The sequence below is a fragment of the Cavia porcellus genome, unplaced genomic scaffold, assembly GCF_034190915.1.
Source record: "Cavia porcellus strain 051 isolate PalLab524CR breed Dunkin Hartley unplaced genomic scaffold, mCavPor4.1 scaffold_10, whole genome shotgun sequence".
NCBI classification, from domain to species: Eukaryota; Metazoa; Chordata; class Mammalia; order Rodentia; family Caviidae; genus Cavia; species Cavia porcellus.
In genome coordinates this window covers 24,337,531-24,344,517 of record NW_026947493.1, presented here as the reverse complement: position 1 = coordinate 24,344,517, position 6,987 = coordinate 24,337,531, and the positions used below count along the sequence as shown (strand labels likewise).

General features: G+C 47.4%; 1 protein-coding gene across 5 annotated transcripts in view; it reads right to left on the bottom strand.

Moving 5' to 3' along the window:
• The window catches only part of Cmtm7 (CKLF like MARVEL transmembrane domain containing 7), a 48,382-nt gene that overhangs the window by 8,025 nt on the left and 33,370 nt on the right, over positions 1 to 6,987 (bottom strand). The window lies entirely within an intron of this gene.

Here is a 6,987-nt window from a genome sequence, read left to right as displayed (position 1 = left end):
GAGAGCTGCCCCAGAAATACTGCTGCGTGACTGAATGAATTTGTGTGCAGAATTAATGAATTAATAAGCAATCATTGGATAAATAGGTCAGGTACATAATACTGCAACATAGGAATATGATGGGAGAATAGACTTCAAGAGAGAAGACTCCAAAATTTGTATGAAGGCCTTTCAAAAAGGCAAAACTCCACCCACTTCACCAAGGCAACAGACCAAACCACAGGTATTAATGTACACAATTTTAGGATCTGTTTTAAAAGCACAGCAAATCTAGGACAAATATTATTTTATTTTGCGTCTTTCCTATATGCCAGTGATTCTGTGTGTGCACACATCCATGACTGATTTTGCATCTTACAAGACATTTGGCAATGTCTGCATGCATTTCTGTTTGCCACTACTGGGGAGAGTTGTGCTACTAGTATTTAAGCTCCCCAAATAAAAAAACCCTCTAAACTCTTCAAATAAAGAATTCTTGCCCTCAAACTATTGTACAGCTGTTGAAAAATACTGCTATAAAAAATGTCAGCAATGAGAATCAAATCGTAAAATGAATTCCAAAAAGGTTAAGATGAAAAGGCTTCTACCTTCTTATTTCTAACACTGTGTCAAAAGTCCTCAGTACAGTAATGGAGTAAAAAGGAAACAAAGTCTCTTGGCTAAACGCTTTGGAGTGGGCCTGAGGGGTGCCCCGTTTAACAGATAAAAACAGAAAAGTGTGATCCTGACACAAGGGACCCTGGACATTTGCGTATTCTCCTTTGCTAATGAGCCATGGGAGTGGTTGCACCTTTTCGGTTCCTCTGCAGTCAGCCAGCCATGGTAATACACTGGCTCACACCTGGAGCTGAGTTAAGGCTGTGAAGGAGACTTTGCCTCCCTCAAGAGTGTGCACACGCCCCATTTCAGGCCTCCTTCATTTAGGGAGGTCCTTGGGTCTCTACAGTCCTCCACGGATACCCTTGTGCTCTGGGGTGTCTTTTTTCCAGGCCTGTCTTAAAGCAGATGATTTATTAGTTGGAGCAAGGATTATGCTCTATGATAAACTGAAAGGCAATTCTGCACCTAATTTCATGCAAAAATTAAAACAACTGTTGTAATTATTCCTGAGAGAGAGAGCGGGCCCTTTCTGCACAGTGACACAGGGATGGGGAGGCTTCTCGAGACCAAAACAAAAGGGACCTGGGCAGGTCTTGCCCCTCCGGGCATCCAGGGCTGAGTACTGTGCAGCAGGGAGTACTTACTGTTACAGACCCTCTCTCACCTCTCAGGGACTCCTGCTTAGGAACTAAGGACTCCTAAATTCTGTCCCCTTGGCCAAAGGCCACTCACCAGGCATTGTTCTTCAGGAAAGCCTCATTTTAGAAAACCTAACTCAGCACACGGTGTGTGCTTAGGCATGCTCCTAAAAGCTTCCTTTCGCCCAAGGACTCACTCATACTAGTGTTAAGCAGTTAGATTTTAGTGCACACATACATGTGTACACACACACACACACACACACACACACACACTCGCACACATACTGATTGCTACCAAATTTTTCAGGAATTCTGAGGCCAGTAGTAACTACTGATCCCGAAACATTCAGATCAACAGTCAAGGAGCAACAACCAGAAGGACAAAGCAGAAGGAAAAAAAAACCACAAGAAACTGAAGGAGAAAAGGCCTGGGGTGTTCACGTCCCCGCCTCTTACTCAGCCCTCAGACCCTCCCATTCCCAGTTAAAAAAGGGAACCCAAGCCAGGCGCTGTGGAGCTCCCTGTGATTTCAGCACTCTGGGAGGCTTAGGGAGGAGGGGGACTTTAGCAAGGCTCTGTCTCACAAAGGTAAAAAGGCCTAGGGATGTGATCAGTGTGAAGATTGTAGGTTCAATCCCCAGTGCTGGAGAAAAACATAAATAAATAAAAGTAAACCCACAAGCCTGCCTGTGTTGACAGACACCAGCTAAGGCAGCTGTGTCAGGGTGGGGAGGCGGGCAGGCTGTCTGGGGGCAGACAGGGGTGCTTCTGATGGGGAAATGACAGGACATGATGCTTCCACAGGACCAGCTTGTTCCTTTGGGTGCCATCCAGCTCCCTCTCTATCCGAATCCTCACCAGAAGTGAGTCTTTTGGGGAAGGCAGTGTGTGCTTCAATTTCACAGCAGATGAAGCAAGCTGAAAATGCCACAAGTGAGCCCCAAGGTCCACACTCAAGGGGACACCGCAGCCAGGAAGTCATGTGTTTGCACAGGTTCTCAGCTGGGTGAGGGTCTCTCCAGGAAGAAATGGAGTTTTGAGGTTTAAAATTTTTAAATTTCTGGAAATATCCCCAAAAGCAGTTTCCTGGAGATGCTCTCTCCCTAGCTGGGGTGAGGAGGCTAATGTGCTCACAGAGACCCTGTCATGTATCGCCTGTGCTTGGGAATAGTCCCTCAGCAGGCCCATGCCTTTGTGCTGTGGCCGTCTGAGCCACTGAGTGTGTTTGTGCCTGGTTGAAGATATTACCAGACAGCTTTCTGGTGTCCCTGGGCTCCCTGGGCTGGATACTGGTGTCATTCCATTCCACCCTGCCCGTCATGACCTTGATGGTGTTCAGTGAGACAGCTAGGCAGGTGGAGGAGGAGGAACTGATGAAAGCTAACATCAAAAGTCCAGACCTAGTGCTAAGAGGCTTTTCTGGAAGAGGCCAGGAGGAGATGAAAGCCAGGCTTGCTAAAAAAAAAAAAAAGCCAAGAGTCATGGATGATGAGCTGGTGCTGAAAACTACACTTGAAAATACTGGCAGGTCCATGAATGGCTTGGCTTGGCAGAGGGCAGGCAGAAAGAAGGATTAGATAGCTCCTGACTCTGGCTGGAATCTGCTGTTTCCAAGCAAATTAACCCAGCACCCCTGTTAAAGATTCCATTACCTCATCCTCATAGAATAGCCTCTGTGCAATGTCTAGAGACAGTTTTGGTTGCTACAAGTACGGGGTGGGGAGAGACTGGCCCCTTGGGGTGGAGGAAGAAGACTGCCTCTGGCTGGGCACCAGGACCTGATAGATTCACTGATAAGCATTTAGCACATGCCCGAGTTTTCACCCACATAAACAATCCTGCAAGGAATTGGGCATACTTGCTTGTATAGTATATTTCTCAGTGGTTTCTAGAAGTTAAATTACTGAGTAAAGCATATGCACATTGAAGAGTCTGTTGTTGCCAAAATGTTATCCAAAAACCACTTGCATTTCCTTAACAAGGAAGGTTGCCAGCACAGATTATCAGTATCATTAGTATTTAAAAAGACCAGAAATATCTTGTTGTTTTGTTTTCATTTCACTAATTATCAGTAGGATGGGTGTCTTTTCTGTTTATTGGTCACTGTCTGCTCATGTTCTCAGCCTGTTCTTCTACTGCTTATATTTTTACTATGAACTTGACGAACTCTATTCTATTAGCTGTCAAATAAGTATATTCTCTTGATTTCTCATTTTCCTTTATTTTTAGTCTTGCAACTAAGTTGAATTTTTATACATGCAGGTCTATGCATCAATTTTTAAATATCTTCTGGCTTTATTTCCTGTTCGCCACCCAAAATTATTTATTATTTATTTAGTCTCTTTGAGACAGGCTCTCACTACGCAGTTCAGGCTGGCCCTGGGCTTACTTTGTAGCCAAGGCTGATCTCAAACTTGCAAAGATCCTCCTGCCTCAGCCTCCAAGTGCAGGGATTACAGGAGTGTGCCACCACGCCCAGCTCCAAAATTATTTTTTTAAGTGCTCTAAATTAACAAGAAATATTTTGTTCCTTTAAAAAATATATGGTTGCCCTCAGTATCCATGATGGCTTGGTTCCAGGACCCCATCCCCTCATATACCACATTCTGAGGGTGCCCAAGTGCTTCACACAGGAAGTTATGGTATTTACATATAACATGCACACAACCTCCTGTATGCTTTAAATCACCTTTAGATGAAGTACCTAATACAACACAAATTGTATCTTCAGAGTTACACTGTACTGTTTAGTCAATAATGACAAGAAAGTTTGTACACGCTTGGTACAGATACACATTTTCCCAAGCATTTTCAATCCATTATTGGTTGAACCCATGGACATGGGACCGCAGATAGAGTGGCCCACAGTATTAACTTTTAGCTCTTCAAGCATTCAGGATGTGTTTTGCATGACCTAGGGCACATGATAGGGTTCTAACTTAACCCAGCTAGTCGGTTGCTTGTTCCCACTGTTTATTCCACAGCCTACACTTTTCCTACGGTTTGAAACATTTCTAACAATCCGCTGTTCATTGAGCAACCATCATTCTAACTTTAAAACATCCAAAAGTCCTAAAATGTAGAAACATGTCGCCAGTACAGTTTTCACACTCTCCAATCAGGTCAACATCTTTTACTGATGCCCACAGGAACTCCAAATTCTGCTCCTCTAGATAGACTGGGATCCTGGGGTTCTTCAAATGTGGCTCCTCAGAAAGGAACCTGATCATCTCTTAGGGCATCTTTGCCACCCACACAGTACCCGTGTGCCTGGCAGATACTGATTTATTCTCCTCTTCAACAGAAGAGCAAGCTGATGAGGACAGGAAGCCTGCTGGTTTCTTGGGTACTGTGTCCTGCACAAGAAAGCACTCTGTTGAACATTGGGTGGGTGAATGGTGGCTGGGCCATCCTGCCATCCACTGGGACAGTTCCACAACTCTCTGCTGCATCTTAAAAACACATTTATTTCCCTCCCTTGCTGGCCTCCTGCTCTGCTACTGACCACCACTTAGGGGACTGGCACAGTGCGTAGCACGTATGAAGCAATGTATTTAGAGACGCCTACCTGAGCACCTTTAAGATGGCAGGTGTCCTCATCGGCTCCCTGTACCCTTCCCCCCAGTCTGACATTCATTCAGGCTCTGCAGGTAGAACATGGAGGTGAGAATTTGATGGAAGGAGAGCTTCCAGATTCTTAGCCTGTGATGGAACCAGCACATTCTCAGGCTGACACATTCCCCTTGTCTCCAACCAGCTTCCCACAACAGACAGCCCAGGACAGTTTGTGCAATAATCATGCCGCTGGCATCACAGCTAGGGATCAACAGCCAAGGTCATCAGGAACACATTTAGGAAGACTGGGCTGAAAAGCTCTGCTTATCAAAAATGTCATCACAACGTAAGTGGCAAGAAGTCCCTCTACATTTATTATGTGACAGATCTGGTGGTTTAGAACCTAGGCTGAACTAAAGGCAAATCAGAAGTCTTTGTTTGCAAGGAGCAATAGTTTCTCTCTAGCTTTTTCCCTTTCAGTATGTGGCTCAACTTTCCGCGACTCCGTACTGGGTGACTGAATTTCAAGACAACAAAAAAGAGCATCCTCTGCTCCTCACTCCTGCCATATTGTGGGAATCCTTCTCCATGCAGGCAGAGGGAAGCAACAGGGCTGTGGACAGTCACAGGGAGACTCCCAGAGGAGGGGGTCATCAGAGGCCCAAGGCCAGCCAGGGCAGTGTGGAGACGCCACAGAGAACCTCAAAGAGAAGGACATCTGCTGACTTCCGCAAGGCCCCCATGATGACAAGCAGAGCAAACGCAGTCACTAGCACCGACGCCAGCTTACCACGCACCAAGCTCTGCATTACTGCCCACTCTAACCTCACAAGAAACTACGAGATAGAAACTATTTCATTTATAGAAAGGAAACTGAGGCTCACAGACATGAAGCGATTGGCACCAAGCACACACTGCTGCGTTGGGAGCTAGGGCTGGGGCCCAGACAGTCTGGACCCAGCAGCCTTTCTTAAACGCTGCACCTCTTGTTATCATGACAATGGTGGCCCTGCCTGGAAGCTGTCTCCACGGGTACTCCAGCATGGACTTGGCTACGTGATGGGTGTCAGCAAAAGGAAACAGGACAGACTGAATGGACAAGGACGGTCACATGGAGATCAGAGGGGTGAAGGAGGAAGTAGTCAAGACAGGGCAGGCAGGAGCTGCTGAGACCCAGGTAGCCATTCGGGGTCCCAGAGGCAGTCAAGAAGAGCAGCGGCAGTGTTCTGCATACCTGGGAAGCTCTGGGCAGCTTGATGTTGGCTCACTGAATCCTTACGCACCACACATGGCCACATGGCCCAGCTCCAATTCACAGCTCTGAGGAAAATGGGGACCAGGAAAATGGTGGCCACCTTGCCCAAAGCAGCTCACACAGACGGCAGGCGGGACCGAGAAGCAGGTCCAGGTCTAGCTGATGCCAAGACTCTGCAGGGCGGGGCCTTCTGAGGGATGCCCCAGAGGCTGGTCTGTACACCCCAGCCCAGTGGCCTGAGCGGTCACTGGGGAGAAGCATCTCCCCCAGTCAGCAGCCACAGGAGCGTGGCCAGCTGTGACTGAAGGGACCACGGGGAACCAGACCCACACCTGTCACACTCTCTAAAGCTTCTTTAAATTCAGTAACTGTCTCAATCTGTGCTCCATGAAAATCAAAACTGCACTGCCACTCTGCAGTGGTTTCAGGGACACCAGCAGAGTGGTGGCATCAAGGGAGAAGGGACCACAGAGCTTTAGAGGAAGTGGAGGGGGACCAAAGGGTCAGGGCCCAAGGAAAGGCTGCAAGGGTGTGGTCAGAGGACCATGTCCAGTCCCACAGCCCAACACTTCGCAGTTCCCACATGGAGCTCCTTCTGCCCCAGTGTCTCTGTTATGGTCACTGATGTCCCTTTGGCTGCCCCTGACTGGATGCTCCACAACTGATGGCTGCTATCATGAAGTACTCAGTACTTAGTACTTATAGCCTACTTTTCGATTTCTAGCTAGGTTCATCACCACACCAGTCCTGGGAGGAAATATTATCGTCATTCGCCTTGTACAAGGAAACCAAGGCACTGAGAGGTTAGGTAATGTGCCCTTGGTCACACAGCCAGGACTGGACCCTGGCCACTCCTGCAAAGCTGTTCTGCTTGTGTGCCTGTCTGTTTCTCTTCAGATCCTCCCCCAGCTCGGGCCTCTGTTTTCAGCATGGACT